Below are 21,752 nucleotides of genomic sequence, written 5' to 3' on the forward strand. Positions count from 1 at the left end.
TATTGTAACAAAGCATGTTCACAACTTAATAATGTCCATGGTAAAGTGGGGGTGAATATCCATGGTTAAAAAAATTGTTATATTATAAGTATTAAATTTTTATGTACTTATTAATAAAGTTTAAATATTGTTACAAAATTATTAGACTAACTTATATGGTAAAATGGATCTTAATTTATAAATATTAGTTATATCTCATATATTTGAATGTGATAAGGGATTTAGATATATTTTAAAAGTAATTATAATATTTTTGCTTTTAGATTTAATTAAAAAATGTTATAAAATTAAATTCAAATAAAATATTTATAAATATTTTGATTGTGAAATGAGAGATGGTTTTTGGGCATGTGGTATTGGCCCATGGTATTAAAAAAAATTGCGCCCAATGTAAGGTATTAAATCATTTTAATCCCCCAAACCAGGGGCAAATATCAAAATTCGGCGATTTTAAGGGAATACGATTTCCGAAACCAGGTAATTGGGCTAAATGAAGGTTCCATTAGTTTATCCGCCGATATTTTATTTTGGGCTAAAATAAAAAAATTAATTATTTTTTTAAATAAAATTGGGGCTAACTATATGAAAAGGGTTTTTAATAAAAAATTCACCCTCTTAAAATGTAAAAACCCTCAAATTTCACCTTTGGGCTATAATTCACCCCTAAAATTTACCACGCAATGTAGGTATCATAAATAATCATGGTTCAACCCAAATCTATTGGTCAAGGGAAAAATGAACAAGCCTGACCTACATCCTCTCCGACAAGTGTAGATAATGTAGTTACGAGCCTTCAGGAACAAAAGCATTGAGGGATTACAAGTTATGTTAATAGAAAAATATGAAGTTAAATCCTTGCCAAAATGTCTACCATAATCTACTTTGGGAAAGGAGACCTTACTAGAAGTCAAGGACAAGATCTCGATGATAATTAATGAGGAAATTCTTTTAGTGAAGCCTTATGTTGAAATTTTAGTTCATTTTGAAAAGAGCATAATTCAAAATTTAAATAATGAAATCAAGAAGATGATGTCATTAGTTGAGAAGAGATTTAAGGATTTTAACTCCATTTTTGACCTCTTTGACTCTTTAACTGATGAAGAGTTGCAACTTTTGAATCTTTCTGATAGGGAAGAAGGTATTATAGCCCTTATGTCTGTTAAAGAATACAAGAGACTACGTCAGGAAAGAAGTGATGAAATGTAAAGTATCGAAAGGTTTAAAGAGAAGTGGAATTACATTCAAAGGTTCGGTTTTCCTTCCTTATGGACCAATGAAGGTTGGATGATAAGAGAACAGAGCTTTCATGAGGTAGTGAACAAGTTGAGACTTGATCTCAAAACTTTTTCTTACAATGAAGAAGGGGACATTTCCAGTCAGACCATATTAGACTCCTTCCTCAAATAATTTAGCATTTTAACTCTCCTAGACAAATTGGTCCAACAAATTCCAAGAACTAGGTATAGGATTAAATTATATCTAATATCCACTAGGGAAAAACTAAAATCAGTTGTTTGGTGTCGAATTTCGAATGCGAAAAATTCCTAAAGTTAAATAAGGGCCTAGGAAGATCAAATATCTTGGCTTTATTCATGCAGGCTACTATGTCAGTTTTGCCTCTAAAACCAACAAGTGAGCAAGTGGAGATCTCAGATATGGACACTGCAAAAATTTTCCGTAATTCAAGGAGAAAGATTGTGCTTATCCCAAAGATTCAAATTCCAATTGCTACTCCGAAAAGGGCTCCAAAGAATCTGAAAAATCCCAGGAAGAAGAAAAATTTTATTTAGCAACCTTTTTAATTTGATTTGATATAATTAGGTTGCATGTTATTTAAATATAGTTCAACCATACGGTTACCTTAATTTTGTATATAAGACCTTGTTTCTCATTTTGAGGGGTTGGTTATAGAAGGATAGAACCTTTTTTGGAATAACAATTTGAATGTACTTGCTACACAAATCAATCATTTTACTTTGATGACTCTCTTATGCAATTTTGGATTTAATGCTCTATTGATTTTAGTGTTTTATGTTTACACACAGGATCAGATATGATCTTGTTATAAACTTGATTTATGACTAAGATTGTATCTCCAATACTTGATTACATTTATTTTATGATATTATATAATTGAAAGTAAAGTAGTTGAGGAGTTTTCATTAAATATTTATAGATTGAAGCCTCAAGAGCTTGATTCTAAAGTTTTATTATGTCCCTGGATGAGAATAATCTATATTTGTTGTATTATAGTTATCTACTATGTTATTGTGTTAGTTTGATGTGTTTATAATTCAATATTCGTGTGTGAGATTATAGTTGGCTTGATCAACATTAACTTGTGGCTGTACTTTGGGAGTTCTCGTTTATCAATATTCATATTATTGATATATGTTGAGTTTCCTATGCTTTGCCTTTGTTTAGTAGTGGAAGCGATCATACTTGTTATGGTGATTTCTTTACTATACATGGAGGAAGGCTTTCTATATATAGGATCGAGTTACATATCTCATGTGATTTCATTTCTTTCTGTTGTTTCTTTGTTCGTTATTTCTTTTTCACCAGAACATTAACTTATTGTTGCATAAGCAATTTCACTCAGTTGATGAATAAATTTCTTCTATCCTTAGGCTTTACCACTTAATCCATTTAATTGTATCAATATCTAGTCACTTATTAATTTGATTATTGAATATATTTCATAAATCATTAAAAGGGAATTACCCATATGGTGTAAGAGAGACTAGCCCTATTCACCTTGAGCGTGAGGACTTATTCCTCATCTAATGTTCTCTTAAATCGTTCTGTCGTCTCCGAAATAGTTTAAGAACCAACAAGGGCGGATCTGTGTTCTTGGAAAAATCAATAGTGAAGAGAGACCCAACCTACATGAACTTTAACAATGTTAAAGTTCGAGCATGTTTTCTCATATCTGGCAAATTCAATAGTTGAATGAAGAAGTGAATGCAGATGGAATATCAAATTGCTCGAAATTTAACTAGGGTCGCCTCTCCATGTTGGCGCAATCCTATAGTGACACCTGACATCTATTGGTTGGTCAAAGGAGATGACATGGCAATGACACAGGACTCCTGCATAGTCAATTGTGATGTGCAAGCTCAAACAAGTAGTGAATTGTGGTCGGTCAAAGGAGATGACATGGAAGATGACATGGCTTAACATGTCATTAGGATGATGTTAGTAAAGTGATGTGGCACCCCCAGGGATTTCCATGTGGCAAGTACAAATGGAATTTTATGGCTAGTCAAACATCTAAAATGGGTGACATGTGGCACCTTTCACAAAATACCACATGGCATGATTATTTCATGCTAATATCAGTATGTTGATGACCATGGACCCTTAAGGCTTGGGTCACATGGCATGGTCATGTGGTGAAAGGGCGAAGTCCTAGTTTTGTTGGGTCATGTCATTGGTCATATGGTTAGTTGAAAATGGTCATATGGGGTTAATTCCATGATTGTTAGCATTGAAACCAATCACATTGAAACACTAATAAACCCCAAGGCTGAATTTGGGACCACATGAATTGTTATATACATACACACCACATCATGGCTTGAAAAAAATAATTTGAATGATCAAACATATAGTTTTGATCATGAGTCTGAGTGTGAGATCTAAGGTTGTGGTGTATTTGTGATGTCATTATGTAGTGTTTGGTTAATGGTTCAACCTCTTGCAAGCCTGTCTTTTGATATATAGTGTGTTCTTGGGTGCATTCATTCACAAATCTAAGTGGAATATTTGAGGTAGTAATATATCTGTGAAGTGGTTGTGCATTGTTCAATTGATGATTTGAGGCCTTACAAGCTTGTCTTTTGATATATAGTGTAATCTTGGGCACAAGCCCCTATGAGCTATATTGGTTTGAAACTGCGGCTTTAGTCCACGCAACTTTAACTTTTGTAATATATATATATATATATATATATCTATATATATATATATATATATATATATATATATATATATATATATATATATATATATATTATTGTGTGTGTCGGTTCTGACAGTCAAACAACACACTGATCAAGTTAGTTGGTTGTATGGCTTGGTTTTCTCCTTGAGCGTCATGGGTTCAAGTCCAGTCAGCCTTGTTCAATTATTTTTAGTATATTGGGAAGTTAACATGATAGTATCGACCAATCTGTAGAACAATTAGATCTTTTGTAGCATCTGTAATATGCTATTTTGTATAGTGTTATCGATTTGTGCCATTTTATTGAATTATTAATCATTTATACAACTTTATACAAATTTATATGGTTTTTTGGCTCATTTCAAAGACAAATTTGATTCTGGAAGAACCATGATGATCAATATTTAGTTGTGAACAATTTTTGAAGGAATGAAAAGGCTTGATGATATATTTATGATGTCTAGGATCAGTGTTATGTGTTTTGGGGGTTTATGAGCAGGTTGTAGAAAGTGTTGTGTATATGGCCAAAATAGGTTTCAGAAGAATTTTATGTGATGAAATTGATTAACATGTTGTAACAGAGTACAAACAAAGATATGACAGGTTCATGACAACAACATGACAACAACAACATGATTGTTGAGCATGTGGATTCAGTTTGAAATATTGTGAAAAGTGGTACACACAAAGTTGAGGAAGGAGGTGGGTGTCTCCACTACGGTTTCCATCTTAATCAAGTTGAAGCATAAAACAAGTCAAAACTTTCACATTTTTGAGGATGGTGTTTCAATTAGGTTGTATCCTATCACAAGTAGGTACTTACACATTTTCGATGTTGGTGCCTCAATCAGGTTGTATCCTATTGCAAGTAGTTGCTTACACATCTTGGGAATGGGTGCCTATAATAGGTCGGTGTCTAGAAATATATATATAAATGAATTGAAGAAGAAGAAGAAGAAAAATTTGTGGTTTTCTCCTGTAAGGGTTTCCACATAAAAACTTGTGTCCCCTTGTGTTGATGTAATGATGGCTTCTTGATGCATGGTTTCATTTATTGTTATGATGTAAATTGTTATGGTAAACAAATGCATGATTGTTTATTGATGAAATATTTTGAAATGATAAGTTTCCTGTTACATTGATTCACTCCCCCCTCCTCTCAGTGTGGTCTTTGGTCTAACAATGATTACCCTTTTTATTTTCAATCTGAAATTGTTGCATTGAGTTTCGATGAAGATATGTCTAGAAAAACACCAATATCTGAATGTATGGAAGTGAGTAGTTGCTATGTATGAACATTTATGTTGAAATGATTTTCTATTAAGAAGACTATTTACTATGTTGTAATTCCCAATTATTGAATGAATGCTAATAAAACTTCGAAAATTGAAGCCTGATATTAGATATTTCGCCCTATCAGGTGCAAGGTGAGAATTTTTTTAATAGTTCATTTTTGGAAAGGATCCAAGTTGAGGCTTTGGATTATTTAGGTGGTGTTTTTTTCTAGTTGACCACTAATGATCTTCCATGGAAATTGGTGGTTTAAGGTTTACCAGTAACCTATTTGATTTGAATGATGCAGTGGTTTTTAGATGACCACTAACCAATCTTCTTTGAATAAGGTGGTGGGGTTTTTTGGATGACCACTAACCAATCTGCTTTGATTTGATTAATGTGGTGATTTATGGTTTAGCACTAACCATCTTCAATTCATCAATTTACTCCCAACCTAAAAGGTGTAGAAGATTTTCTTTTATCATTGAGCTCCCCCCCCCTTTAGGTGTGGAGAGTACCATCTTTGACTCTTGTGTCTTTACCTTTGTTTTGACTAGGTGGTAAGATTGATGTAGTTTCTTCACTTCTTTATTCCATCTCTAGGAATTTATCCATCCATAATTGACTATAGATTTAGCCTTCTTCTTATTTTGACATTTATTTGATAAGTGATTTGTCTTCCCACATTGAAGACAAGGATGGAGATCAAAACATTGACTCTCCATGTGACCATTTATTCGACAATGTTGGCAGTTTTTGTCAATACCATTAACTTCATCAAGAAATCTTGCACTCAAAAACTGAATTGGTTTGGAGAAATCTAGAATATGAAAGTTATTTTCTTTGGTGTATCCCAATCCATGTTGATTTTTATTGAATGAGATTTCTTCCCAAGTTCTAACAATCATCCTAGAAAGATCGTTTTCTTGTTCTTTTTCTTCTTCATAATTGCTTTGATTGTTGTTGTTGGTGTTATTGTGTGCTTCATTCATTGATTCCATCAAGTCTTCTGTATCACATTGAGCATCAATCACCTATATTCCATCAACTTTTGTTATTATTTCAGTAGTAATACTTGTTGTATCAAACTTTTGAATAAGGTTCTTTGTATCACATGTTGCATCACTTTGCTTTATTAACTCTTTTGTGCCACAACTTTCATGAGCTATATGGATGAGTTCGTGTGTATCACAAGATGCATTAACCTTTTGTATTAGATATTTTGTATCACAAATTTCATCTACCTTCACTGTAGACACTACATCAATAATATCATCAATATGATCCTACTTTTCTCTTAACTTATTTCGAAGAGGATTAAGTAGTTGGTCCTTCATTTCTGTTTCCCTTTGAAGAATGTTTGCATTTGATAAATTTGCTTTAATTTCCACTCAAGTACTTTGATTTTATTATGTAATTCATGGTTATACTCTTTCAAATATTTAATTTCCTAAGAGGCATTTAGTATATGCTTTTCGCATTGACCGATTTTTAACTTAACTTGCTCACCTGTCATGCTCGCTTGATCACCCTTGATTGATTATACGCTTATATTTCATGCTCACTTGATTTATATTTCACCTTAGAGTGTTGGGTACTACTGATCATGCACCCTTAAGTGTGATTACAATGTCTTGACTTTGATGACTCAATTGACCTCCAGAAGTTGACAGAAAATAAAGTGTCACGTATGCAAAATATTACACAATTAACACAAGAACAACTATCCTTAGACTCCCTTATTCCATTTTGGGGTGGTTTAGGACAATAGTAGAAAAATTATTTTTTTATTATATTATTTCACTCCTTTGATCATAATATTGTGCCCAAATACAAACATAAACCTTCAATGTTGCTCCTCCCGAAAAAGATCTTAATTGTAAAGATCTTAATATAATTGCTTTTCACCATATTCCATTTTAGATATTCAATTATTTTCAAACTTAATACACAACACCTTACTAGATACAAACTTTGGCAAACCCTTGTCTTTCTCCCCTTTTTTCCCATTTTTTTTCTAACTTACAAAAAGCAATAAATAAATAAAATATATTCTTTAACCTACTGTTCCCAAGTGGAAGATACTCTCCCATCTTTTTTGGCTGGTGCATCACAAACATCCTCAACATATCTTTAAGGATTCTATTTGTCTTCTCTAGTTTCCCATCCATCTACACATGATAAGTTCTACTGAAGGCTAATTCTATTCCCAAGCCTGCAAATAGTTCGTTCCAAATTTTTGAAGTGAACTTGGCATCTCTATTTGAAATAATATCCTTGGGAACTCCATGCAATTTCACAATCTCCTTTATGAATATTTTTGCCACTTTACTAGCCGATTTGGTGCATTTGAATACCACAAAATGAGCCACTTTCCTCAACTTGTCAACTAATAACATCGTGTTTCCTAGTTGTTCTTCACAGCCCAGTAATAAAATCCATGGCGATCACTTCCCACTTCTATTTTGAAATGGGAATGGGCTAGAATAAACCTATTGGATGTTTACATTCAACCTTTAATTGTTATAATTCGACATGTTTATCCATAAAATCAGCTACTTCTCTTTTTAAATTGGGCTAGTAATAAAACTTCTTGATCGCCATGAGGGTCTTTTGGTATTCTGGGTGACCAGAATATGGCTTAGTATGAAACTCTAACATTATGAGTCTCTTCAATTCAACATTTTTAGGTACATAGATTCCATTATTAAATCTAATTAAACCATGATCATCGATAAAATGATATCCTTCTTCCTTACCATCCTTGCTACCTTATTATAGCCTTTCTTTTATCTGTTGATACTTCTTACCACGTTGTCTTGCATTTGTGACCCACTCCTTTAGGTTCGTCCCATAAGAGCTTATGGCTTCTAGCTAATTCACTTTGATTCTCCTATTGAGTGCATCCACAACCTTATTTTCTTTTCCCTTGATATACGTAATCTCAAAGTCATACTCACTAAGTATAGCTAGCCACATGGTTCACCTTGCATTCAACTTACGTTGATAAAAAAGTATTTTAATTCGCCATGATCTGTCATGAGCATAAATATCTTGTCGAGGAGGTAGTGCCTCTTTAAGATATGGTGATGTCTATTTAAGGCTTTAAGCTAGTTTAAAAGATCAAAATTTTTCGAACCCATTTCTATAATGACACCTTGGATCTTGGTTTAGTTTAGTAACTTTCCTCCTCCCAACTTGTGTTGTAAGGCAAGAGGAGGGGGTGGTGTCACAATGTGGTATTAGAGAATTTAGGTTCAACACTTGGACTTGATGGGCTTTATCATGGGCAAGTAACAATACAACTTTTCTAAATAGGTTTCATATCAATTTCTAGAAATTTAATAGCACAAATGTTTAGGTGTCAAAATTCAGTTTGATTGATTGATGTCAGACATCATCAAAATAATTACTCCATGATTTAAGCATGTAGTTTGGTATTAACAGTTGTGTGAACTGGCATACTATGTTGGCTATGTGGGAACTTGTAGTAATGTTAATATCTTGAAGATCAAATTGATATTGGAATACTAATATGCCTTGTTTGCTATATCTAGTTTTCCATGGAGCTTTGTAAAGGAAAGCTCATAGTTATGATTATGCTTATTTATTTATGTCATAATGCATCTAATAATTGTGTGTGAATGGCAACACATTTCAAGCAACAAAGGAATGAGGATAGGAATGGCATAGTATATCTTTGATAAATAATATCATGGATATGAATAAGTAAGGACGAATGAGAAACAAAGATCAGTCGACCAAGGGGGAGGGGCAAACTCTATTGACTAGATGGATACCTTGAGGAGCCTAAGGGCCAAGATTAGGAGTTGTAAGGTAGATAATGAAATGTTATAGACATATTTGGGCACTATAATCCCAATCACATATGTCCATAAACCAAGGGCTTCTAAACCCCTAAAAGTGTTGTTTCATACCCTAAAGGAACAAGGTCAATTGATTACATCATTTCCCAGAAGTTCTCCCTGAAAAACCGCTCAGAACTGGTCAAAACTGGACCATACAGACTGCTCCATGCTAAGGGTGCGATGCATCTCACCTGTCACATGCAAAGGGTGTGATGCAAACTGAAAAGCCCTTCTGTAGGGTGCGATGAGAGAGAGCAGGCAAATGGCAGAGGTAGTTTGCTAGGTGGAAACCCAAAGAATCTTCTAGAAACTGCTCATTTGACACTTGCCTCTTTGAATTTGCCCAGGGATGAGTAAGAGATCATGAAATATCCAAGTGGAACCAAGAAATATCAGTGAAATGACACTAATCAAAATCCCAAAAGCTGACTCACCCACCTGCAAATATCTATATATGGATCCCCCATCGTAGAGATCCAGAGGCTGGAATTTTGTATTTTGTAAGGAAGTGATGTTGGTTTCTCTTTGAGACATTGTATTTTTGGGTGATCTAGCTTTTCATGAGGTGAAGAGGGCTTTCATGCTGGGAGGATGGTGCTGGATTAGACAGCTTGGTTGTAATCCTCTCTTCTACTACTTCTATCAATAAAGCTATTTGAGTTTTCCTCCATATGCTTGTATATCTCTAAATCTTGTATTTGTGTATGCATTTGTATGGTTAGTGTACATCTGATCCTATATTGTTTATGGTTATAGATCTCTATGCTTTGATGGTATTTTGCTGCTTTGACTCTACATGTGTTCTTTGAAGCGAGACAAGTGAGAAAGGAGTGGTGAAAGCTCTATCAAGGGAGAGAGGAAACAAGCAAGGAGACTAGCAAAAGACTGAGGTTGGTACTCTCTGCTTCTCTCTCATCTATCTCTCATAAAGGAAAACACAAGTAACTTTGGTTTGTTTGTTTCTAAGATAGCTACCCGTCTTAGTGGGACTAGCAGCTCTGAATGGACACTAGTTTTCCCGATAACAAAATGGCGACTCCACTGGGGAGTGAATAGTTTGATTGTTAGTTACTGTTGTTTGCTTTATAAACTACAGACAGAGCCTAAAGTTAAGCCAGCTAGCCTTCAAACTGCTTTTTCTATGCAACTGCAAAGTAGATCAACGCTGCTTCAGTCAATCTCCGGGTTAGTTTATGAACTGAACATCTGACTTGCAAACATCCTAAGTGCCCTGGTGGTAACTCAAATAAACTCACTAGATCAGCCCTTATACTTTGTTTTTACTGTCTATCATTAGCTCAGCCCAAATCCCTGAACTTAGCTGCAAACTATGAGTAAAAACCAAGCTCAGTCTCGTCCCTGGACCATCGCACTATCTCTCATTGGAAACCTGGATGCATCGCACCTCCCATGTGTTGTAGGTGAGATGCATCCCTGTTTCCCTGTGTTACAGGTGCGATGATTGAATGAGACTGTTTCTGCCTCCAGATTTTGGTTTTTCCTTCATTGTTTTCAGCTCTATTCAGTAGTTTTGCTGTCTATGATCAATATATCATTGTTGAAACTCTCTTCCTTTGCATTATTCAACCTCCATTGATAAAGAATTGTGAATGTTTTTTTATGTATTTTTCATCATTTACAGTTCTCCTTTGCAAACAGTAGCTTAATCGAACTGTCGTCTTTTGATTTGAAAGTGTTGCAAGTGTCATTTTCAGTCAAAGAAAAGAGTGTCGTAAAGTCTTCCTCTTTTAGATAGTCGATTACACTTTTGCCATTGTATTTGATTTGAATCATCAATTATTTGAAGTGTCAAAAGCAGTTTTCAAGTCGAAATTGAAAGTGTCGTCTAAATCTTCCTTTTGTTTTTGAAAAGAAATTGCTAAAGTGTCGCTTTGAGGAAAGATAGTTCAGATCTGTACTTAGTTTTATTTTTTCATTCTCACATTAAGGAAACTGAAAAACAAATACATGCATGTGCATTTACATTTAGACTGCACACAAAAATTGATTTAGGACAATGCATCTTAGTGTGTGCTCTCTGCTCTATGTTGAAAGAATTTTACTTCTCTTTCCTTAGTAGCTAGGATTTTCATTACTAAAAGAAAGTAAACGACTGTTTATCATCTTAGATTGCATATTTAGGAATTGTATATCTACATCACGCGGTGAACCTTAAAGGAAAACTTCTTAAGAAATATCAACTGTAAAATAAACCTCAATGAACATAAAAACGCTTTGGAACCTAACACCCAACATCTAGAAGTCTAGGCTAGAGATGTATTCCGACGTCGTAAAGCCTAGTAACTATCGATTTCATCATAGGTTGGGTGATTCCTCCTCTTTGATAAGACAAGTGCCAGTACAGACTTGTGCTCCCACGTACTGTTGAGTATATATTGGGAGACCACAATAGGCTATATCCTTTATCCTTAGGAAGCCGTGTCTGCCGCCCTATCGATTGCAATGCACTGAACACAACATTCAGGAAGATTGACTGCCGTACATAAAAAGTATTATGCGGTTTTGCGATTGGTTTGGTAATCCCTCTATCTAGATTTCCAGAGTAGTCGCTTTCGTTCCTTTTCAAACTCCTTAAAAGAAAAGGTCCATCTGAGCACTTGTCACTTCAAGTTCATTAAAAATCGAAGGCGACTAGAGTCATATTTAGCTTTTTCTCGACTCTTAAAAATTAAAAAAGCAAGTTGTGTCAAAGCGTCATAAAATTCATTTAATTCGGAATACCATTTTCCCCTTTTTATTTTGAGTTGATCAAGTAATCTACAATAGTGGAAGAAAGTCAATCAAAGCCCGTCGTTCGCGAATAATAACGAGTCAATCGTCTTTGACTACGGAAACGAAACCATTCCAGGCCAAGCGATCTCGTTTAACTGGGTCAAAGTCTCCTGGTTTATTTGAAACTTGTGTTTCAACATCCCCAGAGACTCCAATTACTCCAACTATTTCTGGTATCCCTGCCTCTACAGAAGAAGTTCCGCAGTTACAAGAGGACATTAGAACTGATCCTAGTGTAACGGTAAACACTTCTATTCCTGAACCAGCTCCATCTAGGGCTGATTCGGAAGGTGTCACCCCTCCAACATCTATCGCTGTAGAGTCTATACCTTCTTCAGCACTGGAAATATTTTACGGACCTGACGGTTTGCCTCTTCCGCCTGGACTAATTGCTATAGAAGAGATTGTGGAGGATCTTCCATCCAGTACTCCATTGCATTTTGGAACTGGGATCCACCTATATCCTTCTACTACAGAAGTTAGTCACCCTTCATCGCAAGTTCCTGTAGAATCACTAGGAAATCTTTTGGATAGACTCGATATGTCTGAACAACCATTGACATCTAGGACTGTGTCATCCGATACAGCAGCAGTAGAACCTCCTGCCGCCACTCCGACAATGTTCGCTGGTGTACCATCTGTCCCAACTAGTTCTCAACCACTAGATGGAGTCCACCCAGGGATTGTTTCAACAGTATGGTCTGTTCCTATTTGTTCATCCGAAACCTTATCTGGAATTTCTTATGTTGAGTCTCAGAAAGTTAATCCATTGCAACAGTATCAATTTGGGCAGTCCAGTCTCCAAAGGCCAATTTTCCCTTTGAACACTGTATTGCTGCCATATGGGGCGCAGTATGCCTTTTCATTGTTCCCTCCAGGAGAACAACCATATGAGAGTTCACAACAGAATTCGGGTCAAGCTGGGATCACATCCAGTGGTTGGGTACCAATACTGCCTCAACAGCCGAGAGTTGTATATTCAATGCAACAAAATCAACCTATGTCGAACATTCCCACTACACCGGCTATTGTGACGGTGTCACAAGTACAAGCGCTGCCTATTGTATGTCAACCTCCAGTCTCTCAGGTCGTAATACAACAACCTCTTGTCTCTGCAACTCAATCACAACCGCCGATTAGTGGCTCCTTAACTGAAGCAACTCAGGCTCAAATAGGTACTATAACCCCTCATCTTGGTCAAACATCCAGTATTGGGCAACAAAAAATGGTCTCACAGCCATCGCTGGTGCAATATCAACAATCGAAATTCCAACAAGCTTACCGAGGACCTGAGCAACAAAACTTTGCAGGTAATGGGTAGCCGTATATTCAAAACGGTTACCAACAATCATATTATAATGGTTACGCCCATCAACCTTATCAAAGTTATTAGCATCAAATACATTATGCTGGTATGCAAAGACCCATGGCTCAGGCGATCCCATCTTATCCTGGGTATGCTTCGCCAAACCTGAATCAACAGTTGCCTTTCGTAGCAACTTTAGAATTACCAGATCTGAATCGGCTAACAAATGATCCAATTGCTTATGCCCCTTGGTGGCTGGCGATTCCTCATAAACTTCCATCAGATATTCCTAAATTCAATGGAAATTCGGGTGAAGATCCATCAAATCATGTGATGACCTTTCATCTGTGGTGTTCGTCCAACACTCTCAATGATGATTCAATTAGGCTTCACCTTTTTCAGTGAACGTTAACTGGTCTAGCAGCAAAATGGTACATCAAATTGCCTAGAGCTTCATTCAATAACTTCAGTGCCCTTGCCACCACCTTTTTAACCCATTTTCAGTTACCCATAAGGTACGAAACAGGAACGGAGCTTCTTACCAATTTTAAGCAGACGACAGCCACTCACATATCTGATCATATTCATGAGTGGCGACGTCATCGTAGAATGGTAAAGACATATGTTCCTGATCAACTGTTAGCTGAATGGTTTATTAAGTCATTGTTACCTTCTATTACAGAAGATGTGGCCAAGGGAGGAGTTGTCACTGAAGAGCAAGTCATTGCTCGTGCGCAATATCTAGACTTGATCTATACTCAGTCTGGCATGCTCTATGACAAAATTCCTGATGCTCCTAGACCGGAGTTTTCCGTTCCTCCTCCTCCTAAATCGAACAGGGACTCTCATGTCGGTGACGGCGTGATTGGTACCTCAAGTACGCAAACTGCGAAGGCCTCATCTGGTAAAGCCCTTGCAGTTTCCAGTAAAAAGGAAAATGACAAACTTCCTGCCTCGGAGGTTAATGCCGTGTCGATCGACAAAGGCAAAGAACCGAAGCAACTAGGGGGCAAGAAGAAAAAGAAAAGCAAAAAGAAGAAACAGGATGATTCGTCTCCTGAAAAATCTTCTAAAAACCCTTCTGGGCAAACGAAACCTAATCAGCCATGTCTCATATGTGATGAGGACCATTGGATGAGAGATTGTCCGCATAAAGCTGAGATTAAGAAATTCTTCAAGAGTTCAAAAACCTCAGCAGTATTGACTGATCCGTTTCCAAACCTAGAAACCAATCTGGTTGCTAGCGACAATGCTTCCCCATCCCAAGTGCTTATGTTGTCCATTTCGAAACAACAAAATGATGCTTTGATATCGACAAGGAATAAGGATTACGAGAATCCACAGCTATCGAACAACAAGGTCGCAGATCAACCTAGTAGCTCGACAACAACTTCGACTAAAGTTGCGCCACCCATCATTCCTGAATTAACGATAAAACTGCCAAAGGGCATAGTACACAAATCGACATTTAATCCTCGTGCTTGAGTAGCACAAAATTATATAGTAGAGGATCTGGCCCAATCACCATCTGCTATGTCGACACTTGAAGTATTGCAAAATTGCCCCTCCCAAAACCAGGCTCTATTATCAGCAATAGGTGGGATTGACCCAATGGATTCCAATCTTGTGGCCTTTAATCATAAAGGATACGAACCTCAGTTACCAGCTCAACTCGCTTTCCTCATACAAGTGAAAGCCCTCAACAAAACTGTTCATCAAACAATTATTGATGAGGGGGCATCTACATGCATTATGTCAATGAGTTGCTGGAAAACTTTAGGCTCACCACCCTTGTCATGATTGTCAACGACATTAAAAGCATTCAATGGATGAACATACACCCCGTACAAGATTTTAAGTAACTTGCAAGTTGAACTGGGGGCAAAACAGTAGAAATTGACATCGAAGTTATCGATGGAAACCTCGATTACAATATCCTACTGGGAAGGCCCTGGATTTATGCTATGGCTGCAGTTGTGTCAACATACTTTAGAAAGATTGCATTTCCTTTTCAAGGAGGAATTACAATCGTTGATCAACAAACCTTCCTCCCCAATAGTTCACAAGTTACGGGAAGCATTCCAATGATCCATGGAAGCTCTCATTCGCTCCAAAACATCGGAGTAGGCCTCCTAAAAGACCTGACCTTAATGGGTACTTTTTCCCTACCGCCTCCAAATAATCTGGTGGAAGTGGCCACGGTGGAAACCTGCAATATGGTATCTTCTATATCTACAAAGATTCAGAAGATTTCCGAACATGATGTTAGCATGGATCATCACCAAGTATTGCCTCCAAGCCCAATAGAAATATTGTAGCAATCAATTTTCTTGGCCTGGGTGGCAAACCCAAATCAACGCTCATCGAGTGTTTGGATAGATAGGTCTAAGGAATATGGTACCTCTTCAGATCCTTGGTCACATGTACATTCTATAAATGAAGGAATTGTTCAGTCAATGATGATAGGAGAGGCACCATGGGAAGATTACCACCATCGTTCCCATCTTCCGGATTACCACGAAGATTGTTCCAACAACCTTAATCATCCTTCAGTTTTTGATTTTCTATCAAATACTGTAAATACGGTGGATTCCGAGCGAAATCTGTCCAATATTGAAGAAACTATCGCCATAAATATCTCGACCAAACCAGATGTTGTAGAGAATATTCATGTTGGCAAATCTTGCTCTTCTTCAGAACTGGAAATATATTGCACTCTCTTTCACGAGTTTAGAGATGTCTTTGCATGGTCATATGAAGAAATTCCAGGCATTGACTCGAGCATAGTTGAACACGAAATCAAGATGTATCCAGATGTCAAACCAGTACGACAACGGCTTCGGCAGGTGCACCCGAAGAAAGCCGTTGCCATCAAGGTAGAAGTTGAAAAACTTTTACATGCTGGTTTCATTTACCCTGTTCCTCTAACTGATTGGGTATCGAATATTGTTCCTGTGATGAAAAAACAAGGAACGATTAGAGTGTGCGTTGATTACAGGGATGTAAATCAAGCTTGTCCAAAGGACAACTACCCTACACCCTTCATCGACCAGATAATTGATGAATGCGCCTGATACGAAATCTTCTCATTCATGGATGGATTTTCCAGGTATAATCAAAGTAATATCCGCCCATAGGACCAGTCAAAGACTGCATTTATATGTCCGTGGGGCACATTCGTGTACTGCAAGTTACCTTTTGGTTTAAAAAATATAGGGGAAACTTTTCAGAGGGCTATGAATTATGCCTTCCATGACACCAAGAACATCGTTCAACCATATCTCAACAATCTACTGACTCATTTGCGAAAGTGGACTGATCATCCACAGCATTTGAGAGCTATATTTCTATGTTGCCGACACTACAAGATCCGACTCAATCCGCACAAATGTGTGTTTTGTGTCGGTTCTAGTCATTTACTTTGTTTCGTGGTTTCTAAGGATGGGATTCGACTTGACCCATGTAAGGTTTAGGTAATCATCGATATGCCTCCGCCTTCAAATTTGCTCCAGATTCAAAAACTCCAAGGGAAAGCAAACTTTCTGAGGAGGTTCATTCCAAATTACGCCGAACTTGATAAAGGTTATATGCGTCTTTTGAAAAAAGAAGTCCCCTTTAACTGGGATCAGGTTGCGCAAGCTTCCTTTGATGCTATAAGGGAATCCTTAATAAAAGCATCATCAATGTACGTTCCTGACTATCAAAAATACTTTAGCCTGTATCTAGCTGCAGCAGATATGACCATCGCAATGGTTTTAGTTCAAGAAGACAATGGAATTGAACATCTTGTCTATTATTTAAGTCGAAACTTAAATGATACAGAAAGAAAGTACTCCTATGTTGAAAAGCTGGCTCTTGTAGCTGTTCAAGCAGTACAGAGATTTCGACACTATATTCTCTTCCGCAAAACAACCATTTTGTCAGATTGCAACCCTATGACTTACATTCTATCACGTCAGTTACTTGGGGGAAAATATTCGAAATGGATAGCCATTTTGCAAGAGTTTGATCTGGAATTCGTAAAATCCAAATCAAAGAAATCTCTGGTTTTTGCAGAGTTACTATGCGACTTCCCATCGTCGTCCAACGATTCAACATCCAAAGCATCAATCGTGGATGAATCTTTGTTTCTGATATCGTCAAGCGATCCGTGGTATGGAGATATAATCATCTATCTCCAAACCCAAACATATAGGCCTAACACCTCTCGCTCAGAACAACAACGTACTCGATACCAAGCAAAAGACTACATGATCGTCGATGATACACTTTACCGTCACAGTATCGATACAGTTCTGCGAAGGTGCCTCACCCATGAGGAGGCCGAAAAAGTCCTGAATGATTGTCATTCAGGTGCATGTGGGGGGCATCAATCTGGTTACGCTACGGCACAAAATATTTTATGAGCAGGTTACTTCTGGCCAACAATGTTCAAAGATTGCATAACTGCAGTCAGAAGTTTCCATGCTTGTCAAATCTTCGACCGCAAAACCAGAATACCACCCATACCTCTGCATCCAGTAGTTGCTATTGGGCCATTTGCCAAATGGGGCATATATTTCATGACATGTAACCCCACCTCGGCCGGGGGGCTGGGTATATCATAGTTGTAGTTGACTATTTTACAAAATGGGCCGAGGCGATGCCTACATTAAACAACAGCGGTGAAACGACTGCTCTTTTATTTTTCAATCATGTAGTCTCTAGATTTGGTGTTCCACAAGCTATAGTCACAGATCATGGATCGCATTTCCGCAATCACATGATGGTTGAATTGGCTACCAAATTAGGACTGTCCCACGACAGTTCTACTTCGTATTATCCACAAGCTAACAGACAAGTTGAGGCGATCAACAAAGTCTTGAAGCGCATGCTGCAAAGGATGATTGGAGTCCACAAATGGAGTTGGCACCTAATCCTGTACTTGGCCTTGTGGGCATATAGGACATCGGTGAGAAATGCAACCGGATTTACACCCTTTCAGTTGGTGTATGGCCTAGAAGCGGTCTTGCCGGTTTAGTGTGAAATTTCATCTCTCAAGCTCACAGTCGACCTTCTCCCCGGAACTTCAGAAGAAGAGGCTTGTTTCTTGGAACTAATCCAGTTGGATGAAACCCATCGTGACACCGCCTTGGCTAACGAAGCTCATAAGAAACGAGTCAAGGCACAGTTTGACAAGAATGTCAAACCCTGTGTCTTCTCAGAAGGTGACCTGGTCTTACTTTACGACCAAGAATCTGATAAATTGGAAGCAGGTAAGTTCCAATCATTTTGGATGGGTCGGTACATTATTAAGCAAGTCTTAGCAAAAGGAGCCTATGAGCTAGTAGATTATGATGGGATTCCATTGTCGCAACCCCGAAACGGGTTGTACCTTAAGCGTTACTATGCTTGATTAAGTGTAGTAATCTCTTTATATGCTTTTGTTACATTTTTTGTTTTCATCAAGAGTGATCATTTTGGTTAGGTAATCCACTTTTTCATTTGTTGCAGATGTCGAACCTATTGGAATCATTTGTTGGGTACACCGACGGAGCTAGTTGTAGTACGCGGAACCTATCTTCTGTAGCCTGGGCCATCTTTGATCCAAGTAGTGAGTTAGTGAGTTTTAGAGGGGTATGTATTGGTCGATCAACGAATAACATCACTGAATATAGCACATTGATAGAGCTTCTCTCTGATGCCATCGCACATGGCATACGCCAACTTGTTGTTAGGCTAGACTCACAACTCATCATCCTACAACTTACCGACATCTATTCCGTTCGGAATCCAGCTATCTATCGTATGTTCCTAAGGGTCAGGATTTTGGAAAGGCAGTTTGATTCTATTCAATATCAACACATTTCCAGAAACTTAAACACATTAACTAATTCATTAGCAAATTATGTGTTAGATAGACATTTGCAGCATTTATGAAAGAGAAGCATTTTAAACATTTGCATCAGGATCATATAACTTAACCAAAATAAAGCTCCGAAAATCAAAAACATATATAACTGTTTATAGTTTTTTACAAAATGTTCTGTGTCTAGGAAAAAATCGGTCATACGACCCAAAAACTCAAAAATGCAGGAAAGCACCCTAGACTAATGGTGCTGGTGATAACAAGTCATTGCTTGTGTGATCATATGTAAGAGCCTAGTCCATTGACTCGACACGCCAATGGTATGGCGGTGTAATCTCAGAGGTAACTCATCAATCCTCACATCTTGAATACCAAGGGTGAGACCCTCGACCTAATCCTGCAATACGATAAGGGTCTCGGCTACATCCAGATCGCGAATGACAACCCTCTCTATAGCCTCTCCTGCTGGAACGACAACTTCTACCCTCGGGCGCAATGCTGATCGCACTGGTTCAATATCTACACAAGTACATGGGTTTGATTAGTCTTGATAACATTTAAAAAACACAAGAACATTATAATAGAAATAAACAAAGATATGGTCAGATCTTTTACCTATAATGCCCCACTGCTCGCTAGCCGGCAGCACCAAATTTGGGTCGCCCTAGAAATCCATCCCGGCATATGGATACTTGGCATAAACCATCTGCTGATGGTTGAACCACTCAAAGAAGGCATTAGAGAATGAAATCTGCGATTGACTAGCATGTCTGGCCATAAGATAGACCCATCTCTGCATCTGTGGTTTTGTTGGTGTTGGCACTCCAAGTGAAATGTACTGTGGATGCATCAGCGGGATCTTCTCCAAGGCGAAAGCGCTCAGAATACAACCATAACCAAAGTTCTTGGATCTTCCATTCTTCACCTTGGTAAGTTGTTCTTTTATCACCAGAAGTACTGCATCACACCAGTTGAATACCCTTGGTTCAAGGCATTCATATAGGACCTGTTGGCCAAGTGAAGAGCTGTGCTACCAGCCAATCTCGCAAAGGTGAATAAGATATTCCTTAAGGACTGGTCAATGACATCTCGAATACTGATCTTGCCATCCCTGCTCGGCAGAGATCCATCTCTATAGAATCGACGAATATAATCCCTCACGGATTCACCCCCACTGGCGGATCCTGATAATGAGAGAGGGCCACCACGCCTTGATAAACCGGTCAAGAAGTAGATATCCTCAACAGTAAAAGGGATGGATTTACCTCTAATCTGGAACACTTGGTTGGTAGGATCCCATGCATCGAGAAGATATTGCAACAAGTTGATTTGTTGCCTCATGTTGGATATGCGGAAGAACTTGAGCAAGCCACAGTTCCGCAATGTAGTCACCGTACCCGGATCATGTAAGGCAATCATATCCTCTTCTTCATGCTTGCGTTCATGCCATGTAACAACCATCTTGCTCTGATGAATCTCTGAAAAACAAACAAGAGAAGAATTAGGATCCTGATTTGGGCAAAAACAGGCAAAATTTCCATGAAAAATTAGTGCATAAACTTTCCTCCTTGCACCCATCGCACCCTAGTTGTGTACTGGGTGGGATGCATACTGACTGGCCAATGGCCAGCTCAGTATGCATCACACCTTTTGATGTGTACTAGGTGCGATGGGGAGAGAACGAACTGTTCAAACCCTAGAGGCCTAGAAAAACAGGAAAACATGCTCAGAATCAGAAAAGGAAAGAATGCAATTGAAGAGCTCAGGGTTAGCTCCTACCTAGTCTAGATGGCGCTGAAAATAGTCCACAGAATCTCCCGGAATTAGCTGATGAAAATTGAGGGGGAAAACACCTCCAGAGCTCCAACAATCCCAAATTTGAATGAAATGGTAAAATGAGAGGTAAAAACTACTTTTATGTTACTGTTCACGTAATTCAAGTAAGGTATTGGTTTTTTAACTCATTTTTCAAGCATGTATTTACATTTCTAATCAGTTTGATGGAGCAATTGAACAGGTAGTATGACCATCAAAAGAACATAATGTTAATGGTGAATTGAACATCTCTGACTATTATCACGAGCAATGTTTCCGCAAAGTTCAAGCTCGTTAAAAAATAAACCTAGCTATGAGCATATGTTCCCCCAGAGTTCAAGCTCATTAAAAAATGAACCCACTTTCGGTAAATAACCTTTGTGATCGCATTACTATCAGCTTTTGAGCCTTGGTTATGTTCTTACCATCACCTCCACTTTTTAGCTGATCATACGCCTCCACTTGATTTTTTACCCTTTTGAGGAACAACTGCGACAAGTGATTCTGTTAGCCACCTTCTTTACACTACCGTGATTGAAAAGTTCCAAACCTTACCTGGAACCAGCTGCTACTCGAAAATATCACTCGTTCCTCAAAGACGAGTCTCTTTTAAGCTCTTTTTAGACTCGTAAAATATAAAAAGATTGCCGAGCAATTGGCCTCTCCAGCTCATTAAAGTGATTGGAAGTGCCATCCCTCCTCTATATTTTAATATTTTTGGACCTGAGGGATCATTACACAAAAATATCGAGCGCTTGTCTTTTTCGGCTCGTTAAAGTGATCAGAAAAGTCATCCCTTTCGTATTATTTTATACTTTTTCGAACTTAAGGGATTATACTACGAAAAAGGATTACTGGAGTTTCCTTTCCGTCTCTTTTCAGACTCTCTAAAACTGAAAA

The sequence above is a fragment of the Pinus tabuliformis genome, chromosome X, assembly GCF_031772625.1.
Source record: "Pinus tabuliformis cultivar Carrire ecotype Pingquan chromosome X, CPIR1, whole genome shotgun sequence".
Classification (NCBI taxonomy): domain Eukaryota; kingdom Viridiplantae; phylum Streptophyta; class Pinopsida; order Pinales; family Pinaceae; genus Pinus; species Pinus tabuliformis.